Source organism: Pygocentrus nattereri, chromosome 5 (genome assembly GCF_015220715.1).
Source record: "Pygocentrus nattereri isolate fPygNat1 chromosome 5, fPygNat1.pri, whole genome shotgun sequence".
Lineage (NCBI taxonomy): Eukaryota > Metazoa > Chordata > Actinopteri > Characiformes > Serrasalmidae > Pygocentrus > Pygocentrus nattereri.
The window spans coordinates 18,688,637-18,704,165 of record NC_051215.1 but is presented as its reverse complement, the minus strand read 5'-3'; the positions used below and the strand labels follow the sequence as shown (position 1 = coordinate 18,704,165).

Here is a 15,529-nt window from a genome sequence, read left to right as displayed (position 1 = left end):
TAATAAATGCCTGGGTAAAAATTATTTGGATTTACTAAATTAAATAAAATGTATAAAATCATTTTGACCTGCTGTTGTGTATTTAGACACAAATACACTGCAAATCCTATTCATGTGTACAACTTTAAAGTTTTAGAACTTCAGACCTATTCATATTTTTAATCTACTATATATTATGTCTTGTTGGTGCCATGGCTTACTTTAATTATATTAACCGATTACCATGCATATAAACTGTAGGTATACAACAGAAATATAACAGACTGGCAATCTGTCTGTCCTTAATGTTGATAAAGGTTCACTTGGAACGTTAAAAAAGGACAAATACAGATTTATCACAACTGTATGGTGATATATGGTCTCTCCACATCACTTCTGGTTAAAATAGGCCCAGAAGATTTTTTTTATTGTTTATGTTTGCAAATTTTCTTATCCTGTCTTATCCTGTTGGGGCAAAAATACAACAATATTTTGTTAGTGCAAAGCATTTTTATTTCTTACAAATATGAAAACTCTAATTATAAATCACTGATTGAAATCTGCAGAGCCACACCAATAAAAGGAAACAAAATCACACCATTTACCTTTCTTCTTTTTTTAAATTAAATTAAGAATTTGTATCCCTGGTTTACACAATGCAATCACAATGTATACAAACAGCTGTCTGTACCAATATTAAATTAAAAAAAACAAAGGCTTCCTTCAAATAAGTATGATTAATTGGACTGCAAGAAACATGTGAGATTAACCAAATAAGTTGGTAAATTGAACAATGAAGCTTGCATTTAACAAAGCTTTACAGGTCATAATGTAAAAGTTGAGACACACAATTTCCTTTCACTCTACAAGAGTCCCTTTTCTTAAGCCATTAGATTATTCTTGAGGCTATTCACTTTTGGAGAGAGACTTGTTTACACAATGCCATCACAAATGCATATGAACAGTTGTCTGTACCAATATAAAATCAAAAACAGTAAGCCTCTTCCCTCAAATTAGTACGGTTATTGGACCACAAGAAACATGTGATTAAGCAATTAATTAAACGGAACAATTAAACTTGTGCATTTAACAAAGCTTTAAAATTTAACAATGTAAAAGTTTTGAGAGTCACAATTTTTCACTTTATACGAGTCCCTTGTCTTAAGCCAGTAGCTTATTTTTGAGGCTATTCACTTTTGGAGAAAGCCGTAAACAATCCACTTCAAGGAGGAGTTTTGAAAGACTTCGAATGTGTACCTGAGCTCCTTGGGATAAGCAAGATCCACTGCATATGCAAATCCAACAAGCATGGAGCAAGCTCTTGCAAAGTTACCAGATCAGTCAAAACTTTCACACCTTCTACCACAACACCAAAGTCTGCAGTACGGTCTGATGTTTGTGTCTTGATTTTGTAGATTTTCATCTTTTGTACTGCAAGGTCCTGTGACACACTCTCCATCAGCATCCTGAAACAGCAAGAATATTGCATACAGCCAAAGGAGAAGGTCCTAACTGATCATTCCTTCAACTCAAAAGCCTTTGGACAAGAAAATAAATTGTTTTATCTACAAAACATCCACAGGCTTAAAGTTGCTCATTTCTGAGTTTGGAGATAGTCTTAATAATGGCACGCATGTCCATTACAAATTTAGAACTGTTTAGTTCAAGAGTAATTTACGAATTAATTCTGCCCTAAAATGCTCAGTCATAGCTGCCTCTTTTAGTAATGCATGTCTTGTGTTAAGCTGAAGGTTAAGCCCCTCCTTGTATCTAACCTTCTGTCCATTTTATCATGACCATATAGGAGCACTTTGTGCTACACTACAGACTGTTGTACATCTGTTTCTCTGTATACTTTATTACCCCGTTCTTCAATAGTCAGGACCCCCACAGGACCACCACAGAGCAGGCATTATGTGGGTGGTTGATCATTCTCAGCACTGCATCCTGTGGGCACTGATGAAGGATGAGGAACACAAACTGTGTTGCAGCAGATGAGCTATCGTCTCTGATGTTACATCTACAAGGTGGAGCAGCAACACCAGCAGGAGTGTCTAATAGAGTGGACAGTAAGTGGACAGTCTTTAACAACTCCAGCAGTATGGCTGTCTGATCCACACATACCAGCGCAACATGCACTACACATATCCACCTTGTCAGTGTGACTGCAGTGATCCACCCCTCACATAACACCTGCTCTGCGGTGGTCCTGTGGGGGTCTTGACCACTGAAGGACAGGGTAATAAAGAACACAGAGAAACAGATGTACTGCAGTCTGTAAGTGTACAACTACACAGTGCTCCTATATGGTACATGGACAATGAATGTAGAAACAAGAATTTTATGTTGTGGCTAATTGGTGTTGACCTTCCCAAGACATACAAGGTGAGCTAAGAAAAGAGACAAAGACATGACTTTTCTCTTTTTATTTACATCATATGATGTACTTCAACTTCTCATACTCTTAAGAGCTGATCTGTCGATTCCCCGAGGTACACCATCAAGCACCGAAGACAACTTCTCTGGTCATGTTAATGCAAGGATGGCTAGGAGCCTGAAATGACAGTAATCCTTATTCTTCATTATCACATGCCAGTGTTGTTATTTTACAATACAATACTGTATGATCAATATTAGTTTTGCAAAGACAAAAAAACTTTTTCTCTGTTGTAGCTTCAAGCTCAAAAGGACCCACATACACACCCAACTGGCTGGTGTCCCTCACGCAGAAGGCATATGTATACACAAATTACCCAAATACAGCTTCAAAACACTTTAATAAACTCTGACAAGCTTACCAGATGTCCCACGTTAACAAATTTTTGCATAAACTATTTAATTTCATACACATTTTGCAGAGATAATGACAAATGAATAAAATCATTGTTGAAGATTTAACTAATAAGCAAATTACATTACTGCAGTTTGATCATAAAATCCCTGTAATAAGATATTAGCAAACTAAGAAGTAATTGAAGGATACCTTTAGTAGGATAACTTGCAGCCTCCACCCTAGGGCTCCTCCGTTGGAATGGAAGAGTACCAGAAGCTTAGGAGTATATTCATCCAACTTGGACATGAACTTTGATTCAAGGTGCACTGTTGTGATTCTATGAAACTCATCCTGGAGCTAAAGGACAAACAATGAAAATAGCATTAGAGCCTCCAATAGAACCAATCATCAATAATGTTCTTAGAATACTTTTAACAACAAGACAAAAAATACTGGTCATTGTACAGATTATCAATATTTGCTCATTGTCTTACAGTCTGGGTTGCATTATTTGATTGTACAGCTTGTCAATATACTGATTTTCTATAGTAATGACAAAACTTCAATGCCTGTACTGCCTGAAATCATTTTTCCTATGAACTACATAATCATGTAAAATAAGGATACATACTAAATGATTAAACGTTGAAAAACACACTAGTGCAGTCATTAGACATGGACAGGGAATATATTATAACAACTTGCAAGTCTAAGTAACACTGCAACTCACATGAGATGCCTTAAACAGAGCAGGCCATCTGGCTTTAAATGTCCTCTATGCCGGGTGTCTGGTTGATGATTTCGTGTCTTCTGTGCGCAAATGTTTTGGCCATTTTTTCTTTTATCAGTTTGTCATTGTCCCTTTTCTTTACGTCAGTGAGCAACTCAATCCTTTCGTGTTCTTGACTTTCTTTATCCTTTCCTGCTGGGTAAGGGGGCAGGTAGTTTACCTCTGCTTTTCAGGGTTCAGTTTCAGCAAGCCTCTTGTGCTTTACTGCATTGTATATCACCTCAGGAACACCAAAGCCTTGAAGTTTGGTGCAATAATTGACCATCTTCTACTTGATGCTTTGTTGCAAGCCATAGTAACCAGAGAAGGAGCCAGGTTCCTTGAGACAAGGATATTTCTCAATGAGTGCCTCAGCAACATCACTGATGCACTTGATGGACAGGCTGTATATGAATATACAGTTTCAGCCAATTTCTCCAGAATGTCCACCTTGACCTTTGAAGTAGTTAGAAGTTTTCCATTCTTGTAACCTTCCTTGGCTCTTTCAAGGTACATCTCAGTTTCATATGCAAGTGTGGAATGGCGAACTGCTTTGGCCATGGTTGACATCGTTCTGTGGAACTTCGCCTAGAAAGAATAATGGTGTCCTGGGAGGAAGAGGACTCACCAGATGGCTCTGCATTTGACGCAATCGACTCTGCACAAGATGCAGAGTCACAGTCAGTTGAGAGTTGACCAGAGGTACTGCCCAAACTTTCATCAACTGAATACAAGTCAGAATCGGGGCAGTGTGAACAACCTTTACAGTATCTTTGTGTTTAATTTGATCACATTTATTGAGGGTAAAGTAGTCTTCAAATTCTGAGTCCAGATATTGAAGACTGAAGTCATAAGATATTCCAAAGGCCTCATTTACAACAGCTTGCAGCTCCTCCACAGTGTGCGGGATTCCCGATAGAAGAACCAGTTTTTCAATTCGATCATCAATTATTACTCTGAGTTTTGCCTCCATCTCTAAATATACACAAGTTCAAAAGCATCACAACCAGAAGCCAACAGATACAAATCAGACATACAATGCATAATCTGAGGAAGAGACTGCAATTATTCCATCAGAATAATAAAGTGTGTTTTATTACAATTACTAATACATTTTTAAAAATTATTTCAAATTAAATCTCAAATCACATTTGTCTCTAAATGCTGAATGCAATTTAAATAAACATGATTTTATAAAAATATTTGTCTGTATCATATTACATTTTATAATGCATTTGTTTCCTGCTTGAATGATTACATTTTACATTGCGCATACTTACATTTAAAGAAGGTTCTTAATTAAAACTCATGTTCGCAGAATCCCAGTTAATTGGAATTAAATGAAGTCCAACCACCAAGGTGACAGGAGCTGAAACTGGGTTTTCTATGTTGCGAGTTGTATCAAATGGTGCTCATGCTACTACTGTGTATTTGATTTAGGTGGCACTGTGCTTACCATTACATTCACAACCCATCTTATATTAATGAAAAAAATCTAACTGTGAGAATATATAATACAACCAGAAACCTGCAACTCAAATAATCTGAATGTTAAAAACAGAATGATTAATTCATTAATTCAAACAATGAAATACAATTATTTATTTGCCAATTTGATGTACAAGTATTTTTACTTAATACTTATAATTTAATTAATTATATCTTAATAGTTTTAAAATGTACACATTTGTATAATAACAATTAAAATGACCATGAGTGTCAAAACTGCTGCAAAATCATGAAAAAAAGCGCTCTGCACAATTATTTGGAAATTACACACTGAAGATTAATTCATATTAGTTCAAATTCATTTTTCCATACATTGCCATGCAAGTAGAAATCTCTGAATTTTGAAAAGCTAAATCAGACACACTTTAGTTAGCAAAGTACAAAACCACAACCCTAGAAACGGCTAAATGAGACCCAATAACCATAAACAGCTGAATCAGGCACAAAAGTGTTCACAAAAACATTTTATGACCATTACCACATTGCAGCACTATTAAACAAGGTTGGAATGCTATTGTAGTGTACAATGCCACTTAAACACTCCAATAAAATAATCAAAGGACAAAAAGCCAGAGCGAGATATGAAAAAAGAATTAAACAGAAGTAAGACTATTATGTTGAGTGCTGTTTAGCACTTCTGCAGCTCACATCAAGCAGGCTCTCTCTGTGCACACCATGTCAATTTTTTTCAATATTTATGTTAAAAAAAAGAAACTTTAACATGCGGTTTGAACTTGATAGTACCAAGGAAAGAAGCCTATGTAGCTTGCTAAGCTACCTCGAAGCCATTGCTAACAATTTGCTAAAAGGACAACTGTTATGTAGCCGCTATATTGTACTCATGTATTTAGAAAGCCAGTCAATGCTACAGACAAAAATGTAATACATCATCCTAAATCACCTTAGTATGAACAGGTAATGACAGCTGTACAGTATATGGCTATCCATAGTCCGTTACAAGATAAGTTATACAAGATAAGTCTATCGAACAGACTCATATATAAAATCCTTGCTTTCCTTATATAAAGTTTTAGAGTTAATGGGCATGCTGTAAATGTGTAGCTATAAAAACTACAAATCAGTTACTATGAAACTAAATTCTTTGACTTACAGCAGGGCAAAGTTAAACTATTGGTAAGTTGTTGTACCAGCTGCCTGTTAATTCCCCAACAATATTTAAAAAAGGTCTTACCTTGAAAAAGTTGGAGGACAGCAGCTCCTAAAAAAATGGAGTGTCTGTAGTCCATGAGGTGAAAACTGGTTGGGCGGAAGTGTAAGCTAATTGAAAACAAAGACCTCCTAATGAGTAAAATCTATCGACTTTCTGTATCCTTGCCGTTACAGACAAAATAAGTAAATTCTACTCAATGTGTCACAGCTAATTTTATTAAAGTAAAATTGTATAAAATACAATGAATAAACTTAATAAAAAATGATTTTGAACTACATATATTCTTTATTATGTATTGGTAAATTCATTATTTAGTAAATATTAATTAACCCTAGTCCCACTTTTAACAGTGTACTTGTTAGCCCCCTTTTACCCTGTTCTTCAGTTGTCAGGAACCCCACGGACCCTCACAGAGCAGGTACCATTTAGGTGGTGGATCATTCTCAGCACTGCAGTAACACTGACATGGCGGTGTGTTAGTGTGTGTTGTGCTGGTACAAGTGGATCAGACAGCAGTGCTGCTGGAGTTTTTAAACATACTCACCCGTCCATGCTGTTAGACACTCCTACCTTGTCGATGTAAAGTCAGAGATGATAGCTCATTTGCTGCTGTTTGTGCTGGTTTAAGTCGAATTCAATAAAGGTCCAGTTAGAGACATTTTCCTCAAGCAAAGGTCCGAAACAATGTCTAACTTGTCTGTGTGTGCGCACCACTCACTCGAGTTTCGGCGCTTATCGTAATGCACAGACCTGATTGGCCGAATAGCGTCACCTGTGAATCTGTACCACGCATACGATTGGTCTGCGAGTTCCCTGGGTCGCTAAACCAGTACCGTAAATGCTAGAAAAATTACGCCAATTAAAATAGGATTGCCCCATTGAAATTATACAATTGTCACGCAGGCGGGAGTATAAATGCCCTGTGTCTTAATCTAGGACCCAAAATACCTAGCAGCTGAATCACCAGTAATGCACCGAATCATGAACTCTTTCAAATTGTGCATTTTATTCACATCAGAAATAGACGAATAAGTTTAAGAAGAAAACTTAAAACATGTACAACAAAGTCCCAGAGCTCCAGTCCATATGGGATGCAAGATGGACAACCTGTCCAGGGAGAAAGGGGTAGTGCAGACACTATTCTAGATTATTTTTTTTAATCTAAGAAAACGAAACCGAAGTCAAAACAAAAAGGCATCACACAGTTCTTACTTCCAAATAAAACCTATACTACTTCACACCACTCAGTGTTTCCACACCCAACGGAAATCTCAAGTCAAATAAATAGATAAATAAAACAAATATCACAGCTACTCTACTATAAACAAAACACAAATCATTGTTAGGTCTTATTGGAGGAAGCAGAACTAATGTAAAGCTACAACTCCAAACTAACATGGATAGGGAACAGTCTAATAAATACAATGGAGATTTAATAAAACAAGCTTAAGACACAGAGCACTCGAATTTGCTTTTTAAAACAAGAGAGGATACTCAACTTTGGGGAAAGGGTGAGCGTTCTCACCCTTCCTCGTTCCTCAACACGCTGGCTGCAGCAACTCACCGCGCTGCGACGCCCAGCTCTTCTCTCGCTCGCTCGCTCCGCAGCTGAAGCTGGAAGACTTCTCCTTCTTCGATTCAGCCGCTCTGCGGATCGTCGCGTTCACACTCCACACGCGAAGCCGCAAACCTCGCCTTTACTCGGCCAATCAATCAAGCTCGCACTTGCCAGTGGATTCTTCCCGCTGCTGCCGTCTGCAATCGAAGCCGGTCGCCTTCCCGCGCCGTGTTTGCATGCTGCGCTCACATATAGCTCCGCGTCCACTTCCGTGTGCAACCCCTCTCTCTCCCTTCCGACTTGCTCACACTGCCATTTCAATCGCTCCGCTTGACTAGTTCCTGCAGAAGACAATTGAATTCCCACCCCTCCCTGGTGCAGTCAATTCCCGCTCTCAAGTCACCCTGTGAAAATTCTCTAGTTTATAGGTCCAGATCTGCTTAGGACAGCGTCTGGGCCCGAACTCGGACTGCGGTTCGCCTGTAAGTGACCTCTGCTCTAGTCCTTCATCAGTGGTCACAGGACGCTGTTGGCTGGATATTTTTGGTTGGTGGACTATTCTCAATCCAGCAGTAGCACTGAGGTCTGTGTCTGATCCACTTGTATCAGCGCAACACGCACAACACCACCACATCCGTGTTACTGTAGTACTGAGAATGATCCACTACCCAATCAGTACCTGCTCTGTGAGGGTCCATGGGGGTCCTGACTACCAAAAAAAAAAAAAAGGGTAAATGGAGGCTAGCTAATAAAGTAAGGAGAGAAACAGATAGACCACAGCCTGTAAAACTATAAAAGTTGCATTTATATGGTAATTTGAGCTGATAAAATGAGATGGTCTTCTATGAGCACAGAAAAAAGGAGGTGGTCATAATGTTCTGCCTGATCGGTGTAAGCCATATTGTGCAATAAACCTCATTGAGTAGTCTGGCTGAAAAGTTACAACCTGCATATATTTTGAGTGTTGAGAAAAGCCTGCTGCTGTCGTCCCGCTGCTCGCACACGGTCACTCAAGTTTGTGGACGGTGGAGCGGAGGGATGCCAAACTGTTTCAGAGTGCTGCCGTGTCTGTGTGTCCTTCTGGTTCTCTCCTTTTAGTTAAGCTGTCATAGTCAGATCTGACGGAGTCATTAGACACACTCTGTAAATGTTTACATTCCCTGTTTATGTACAAACGAATAGAATAAAACTAATTCCATTTACCTGCTTTCTTTCCAAGTATACAATCACAATATCTGACTTTCAAACTTGCCAAAAAACCCTTGAGGCAAGAGCTTATCCCGACCCAGAGAGAGCTCTCCACCCTTTTCCACCTGAGAACCATGGCCTCGGATTCTGAGGTACTGATTCTCATCCCGGCTGCTTCACACTCAGCTGCAAACTGATCCAGCAAAAGCTGAAGTTCACGGCCTGATGTCCCCAATAGGACCACATCATCCACAAACAGCAGCGATGTGACCTTGACGTCACCAAACCGGACACCCTCCATCCCCTGACTGTGCCTAGAAATTCTATACATAAAAATTATGAATAGAATCGGTGACAAAGGGCAGCCCTGAGAGTCCAACTCTCACTGGGAATGAGTCTGACTTACTGCCGGCCATGCGAACAAAACTCCTGCTTTGTTTGTACAGAGCCTGAATGGCTCGTAGCAAAGAGCCATGTACCCTGTACTCCCGAAGAGCCTCCCACAGAATACCCCAGGGAACACAGTCGAATACCTTCTCCAAATCCACAAAGCACATGTGGACTGGTTGGGCAAACTCCCATGCACCCTCCAGAATCCTGGAGTGGGTGAGGAGTTGGTCCAGTGTTCCACGACCAGGGCGGAACCCGCACTGCTCCTCCTGAATCCGAGGTTCGACTATAAGCTGGACTGTCTTCTCCAGTACCCCTGCTTAGACCTTACCAGGGAGGCTGAGGAGTGTGATTCCCCTGCAGTTGGAACACACCCTCCAGTCCCTCTTTTTAAAAAGAGTTTAAAAACTCTAGAAACAGTTTAAGATATTGTATTGCTTACACTGCACACTTTATATTCAAAATAAAATTGACCCACTAAAACCATCAGTTTGCCCAAAAGGTAAAAAAAAATCAATCTCACTCCCTGTTACAACCTGACCGTGTGTACACAAAAAGGCGGCTACATACATGTTGTAATACGTTAAAGTATTAAAAGAACATTTATCAGCAAAAAAAAAAAGGAATTGAAAAGGTAAACCCTGTGATCATGGACTGGAACTGGAACCTGGATAATTGTTCTGATCAACCACAATATGGCATATTAACTAATATGACTAAAATTAAAATGTCACCCTGAGAGCAGAAGGCAAAAAACGTAATATGAGTTCTGTGCTAATTTAAGATAAGGCTTGAACATACAGTAATTTGTAATGAATTAGGAAAGGCTGACAAGGCATGCTTAACAGTTAAATAGCAGTATTAAAATTAACTGGGAGACCAGTGAGTAATGTGACGGTATGACAGAGGTCATCTACAATGGTGAATGATGAATAAGTCCATGATTGTTATGTCAGAGGATGAAACTATTTTAGTCAGAGTACACAGAGTATAAAGTAGTCACCAAACCAGACAGAATAAAGCAGATGACAATCGATTTAGAAAGTCTCCATGCCATGAGGCTTTTAACCTCCTCAGAAAGTTAAGTGAGTGAGCATGCAGGTGAAGCCTTTGTTTTTAAGCAGAGCAGGAGCGTCAGTGGCACATACAGGTGACCCCCTGGTGGTAAGGACTAATCTGGTCAACAACACAAGTTGACAGCATGGGCAGGACATCTCACAGCATGGGAGAGAGACGGAAAAACAGAATTGAGGGCACACCAACCCGACATTCTTCAACAAACACACATTGTAATGTTTTCTATAATACAAAAAACAAACTGACAAATAAACCAGAGTAAATGGGGAGAGAGCATTTGTAGATTCTTTTACTAGGTTTGAACAAACAATTTAGTTTTAGCATTAATATAAATCGTTATAACTAACTTTTTTAAAATTGTGTTGAGTTATTAAAGGAGGTGGCTATTAGCTATCTTAATGTCCAAACCATCTCAACCTGACCTCTCTGGGTTTATTTCCAAACAGCTCTACCTTCACTGTCCCTCTGATCTGCTCATTTCTAATCCTGTCCATCCTTGTCACTCCCAACGAAAATCTCAGCATCTTCATCTCCGCCTCCTCCAGCTCAGCCTCCTGCCTTTTAGACAGAGCCACAGTCTCCAAACCATACATCATAGCAGGACGCACTACTGTCTTGTAAACCTTCCCTTTCAGTCTTGCTGCTATCCTCCTGACACCTGTCTCCACCCACTCCATCCTGCCTGCACCCTCTTCCTCACCTCTTTTCTACACTGTCCATTGCTCTGGATGGTTGACCCAAGATGTTTGAAGTCATCCACCTTTACGACCTCTACTCCTTGCATCTTCACCTTTCCATCTGCCTCCCTCTCATTCACACACATGTATTCCGTCTTGTCTCTACTGACCATTCCTCTCCTCTCCAGTGCAAACCTGCACCTCTCCAGATTCTCTTCCACCTGCTCTCTACTCTCACCACAGATTACAATGTCATCTGCAAACATCATGGTCCATGGAGCATACTGCCTGACCTCATCTGTCAACCTTTCCATCACCATTGCAAACAAGAAGGGGCTCAAAGCTGATCCCTGATGTAACCCTACCTTCACCTTGAAACCATTTGGCACTCCAACTGCACACCTCACAACTGTCTCACTATCCTCATACATGTCCGCACCACCCTAACATACTTTTCAGCTACACCTGACTTCCTCATACAGTACCACAGTTCCTCTCTTGGCACCCTATCATATGCCTTCTCTAGATCCACAAAGACACAATGCAGCTCCTTCTGACCTTCTCTGTACTTCTCTACCAACACTCTCAACACAAAAATTGCATCTGTGGTACTCTTTCTGGACATGAAACCAAACTGCTGCTCACTGATCTGACCCTCTCACCTTAGCCTTGCTTCAACAACTCTTTCCCATACCTTCATGGTGTGGCTCATCAACTTTATACCTCTGTAGTTACTGCAGCTCTGCACATCACCCTTGTTCTTAAAAATGGGGACCAATACACTGCTTCTCCACTCATCAGGCATCCTCTCACTTTAATTTTGTTAAACAACCTGGTTAAAAAGTCCATTGCCTTCTCTCCTAAACATCTCCATACCTCCACAGGTATGTCATCTGGACCAACTGCCTTTCCATTCTTCATCCTTTTTAAAGCTGCCCTCACTTCCACCTTATTAATTCTCTGCACTTCCTGATCCACTATCTCTCCCCCCGTTGTCCTCCTCTCTCTCTGTTCCCTGTTCCGATAAGGCAAAAACTAAACCCTTTGGACTGAACTCTAAGCATTATGTATAGCAAAAACCATCCCTATAGTGAATCATAGTAATCAAAACATCCTTCTGGACAGTTCTTAGCAACGCATACAGGGCTTATAAACTGATTAAAGGATGAATGAATCCAAATACAATTTTACAAAAGAGAGAAAGTTAACCTCCCATGAAGTGGTCCGGGCACCACCTGCTGGTCAAATGGGTGTATGTGCATCACAAAACTACATTTGTTTGCATATTTCCATTATTATGGAAGGATGAGGATGTTGTCCTGTTGAGTTTGTAAACATGATGTAGACCCCAAAAAATAATACAAATTCAGAAGATACAGAATTTGAATTACATTACATTACATTTAGCAGACGCTTTTATCCAAAGCGACTTACAAATAATGAGGTACATAGAACAAACATAGTCAGGCCTTAAAGGAGGCCAAAGGGTAATAGCAGGGTAGAGAAGGGAAGGTTTGCAAGAGGCGATTAGAGTAAGTGCTCCCTGAAGAGCTCTGTCTTCAGGAGTTTCTTAAAAATAGCGAGGGACGCCCCTGCTCTGACAGTGGAAGGTAGCTTGTTCCACCATTGGGGAATTAAGTATGAGAACAGTCTCGACTGCTTTGTATGAACGTTTGGCAAAGCTAAGCGACGTTCATTGGAGGATCGCAGCGGCCGGGCGGTGCTGTAAGCCTTTAAGCGAGTAAGCGAGTGCAGGTAGGAAGGAGCCTGCTCTGTTAACACCTTGTAGGCAATCGTAAGAGTTTTAAATTTGATACGAGCAGCAACCAGTAACCAGTGGAGCTCAATGAGCAGTGGGGTGACATGCGCCCGTTTTGGTTGGTTAAAGACCAGACGCGCTGCAGCATTCTGAACCATCTTCAGTAGTTTTACAACACAGGCTGGGAGGCCCGTTAGTATGGCATTGCAGTAGTCGAGGCGTGAGATGACCACTGCTTGTACCAAGAGTTGGGTGGCTTGTTATGTTAGAAATGGCCGTATCTGTCTGATGTTGTATAGCGCAAAGCGGCAGGACCGAGCCACCGAGGCAACACGGTGCGTAAAGGAGAGTTGGTCATCTACCATAACCCCCAGGTTCCTAGCAACCTTTGTCAGGGAGAGTGAGAGTGAGTCGATGGTTATGGTGAAGTTGTGTTGAATGGATTGTTTAGCTGGTATAACCAGAAGTTCAGACTTGGACAGGTTTAGTTGAAGTTGGTGTCCCTTCATCCATGCGGATATGTCCGAGAGGCACTGCGATATCCGCACAGAGATCGACGGGTCATCAGGCGGGAATGACAGATAGAGCTGGGTGTCGTCAGCATAGCAATGGTACGAGAAGCCATGTGAGCGGATAACCCGGCCTAGAGAGGTGGTGTAAATAGAAAAGAGAAGGGGTCCCAGTACCGATCCCAGGGGAACCCCAGTGGATAGCGAGTGGGCTGAGGAGAGCTCTCCATGCCACGACACCTTGAATGAGTGCCCAGTGAGGTATGATCTGAACCATAGTAGCGCATTGTCTGAGATACCCATGTTTGATAGAGTAGATAGGAGAAATTCATGATTGACTGTGTCAAAAGCAGCTGAGAGGTCCAGCAGAATGAGTACTGAGGAATGTCTGACAGTTTTTAGTGCCTTAATCACAGATAAAAGAGCCGTTTCAGTGGAGTGCCCTTTTTTAAAACCTGATTGATTTTGGTCCAGGAGGTCATTCTGGGAGAGGAAACCAGAGACCTGACTGTAGACTGCTCTTTCTATAGTTTTGGAAAGAAAGGGTAGTAGTGAGACTGGCCTGTAGTTATCAACCTGGGCAGGGTTGCGAGAAGGCTTTTTAAGCAATGGTATGACTTGGGCTTGTTTAAAGACAGTTGGAAACACCCCTGTAGTTATGGAGGCATTGATGGTGTGTGAGATAGCTGGGATGATAGCAGATGCAATGGTTTGTAGTAGGTCGGTAGGAATCGGATCAAGTGGACATGTAGTAGGACGGCTACATGTTACAAGAGTCAGTGCCTCGCTCTCAGTGAGAGGAGTAAACGAGGAGAAGATGGCACCTTTGGTCGAGGGATACAGAGGAGCAGAGCATGTAGTAGGACCGCTACACGTTGCATCAGTGAACTGGCTGCTTATGGCCGCCACTTTTCCAGTGAAAAAAGAGGCAAGGGCTTCGGCTGTAAGGCAGGTAGCCGGAGGTGGAGGATTGAGCAACGTATTAAACGTTGCAAATAGTTTCCGGGAGTCAGTGAGAGAGTTGATTTTGCTGTTATAGAATTCAGCTTTTGCAGTAGTGAGGCAGGTTGAGAACGAAGCCAGGAGCAGTTGGTAGTTCTTTAGGTCTGCATGTATACGTTTTTCCTGCCATTTTCTTTCAGCAGCCCGGAGCCTGGAGCGCAGTTCCCTGACTGTATCAATTTTAAGCCATGGCTGTGGTTTATTTGAGAGCATGACTCTAGTAGTTAGGGGACAGAGGTCGTCCAGACATGAGCTTAGCGTAGAGCAGAGTGCATCAGTGGCATCATTTACATTGAGTGATGAAAATGAGCCTGGTGGAGGCATATTATCAGGGACCAGTGAGGAGTACTGGTCGGCTGAGACGTCTCTAAGATTGCGGCGGAACGAGATCATAGTTGGAGCAGCTTTTGGGTTTTTCTCAATACAAACATTGAGTTGTATGAAATAGTGATCCAAGAGGTGCAGAGGGGTGACAGTTAGCGAGTCAGTGTCACAGTTGCGAGTAAAAATTAAATCCAGATTTTTACCAGCTTTATGAGTCGGAGGGCTTGGAACCTGCTCCAGATCGAAAGAGTGCATGAGGGATATGAGGTCTGTGGAGCACGGACTGTCAAGGTGGATGTTCATATCACCTAGAATAAGCATGGGACAATCTTGATCTGGGATAGAAGAAAGCAGCATATCAAGTTCATTTGTAAACTCGCCCATTTGCCCAGGAGGACGGTAGATGACAATAATGCCAAGTTTAGCTAGAGTATTAACCAGCGTGGCATGATACTCAAAAGAGGTGTACATATTTGTTGGTAGCAGTGGCGTGTGTTTCAAGCCATTTGCAATCAATAGGCCAGTCCCGCCTCCTCTACCTGAGGGAGGAGAGGTATGAGAGAAGGAATAATTGTTTTATAGTGCCGCCGGAGTAGCAGTGTTTTCTGGTTTAATCCAGGTTTCAGTCAGAGCCAGTAGTTGTAATGATAAATGATTGGCATGAGAGACGATACAGTCAGCTTTGTTAACGGCTGGCTGGCAGTTCCACAGCCCAACTGAGAATGAGGCAGCAGTGGGCGTGGTTTGCCGTAGTGGCCTTAAGTTAGAATGATTCTGACGCCTGTGTGTTATTTTGCGCATTCTGTGCATACCGCAGATAACGGGGATGTGTTGGAAGCACATT

The 15,529-nt window shown here is 41.3% G+C and overlaps 1 long non-coding RNA gene across 4 annotated transcripts; it reads right to left on the bottom strand.

Moving 5' to 3' along the window:
* Nucleotides 1-27: 27 nt before the first annotated feature.
* On the bottom strand, nucleotides 28-6,683 carry LOC108411627. Of its 4 annotated transcripts, none has more exons than XR_001856584.2 (4): nucleotides 3,483-6,683; nucleotides 2,963-3,109; nucleotides 2,413-2,533; nucleotides 28-1,445 (listed from the first exon to the last, which is right to left on the bottom strand). It is a non-coding gene; the product is annotated as an uncharacterized LOC108411627 (long non-coding RNA). The 4 variants fall into 4 exon arrangements; XR_001856582.2 differs by having other exon boundaries at nucleotides 29-1,445; nucleotides 2,442-2,533; XR_001856583.2 differs by lacking the exon at nucleotides 2,413-2,533 and having other exon boundaries at nucleotides 31-1,445.
* Between the last annotated feature and the right edge of the window lie 8,846 nt (nucleotides 6,684-15,529).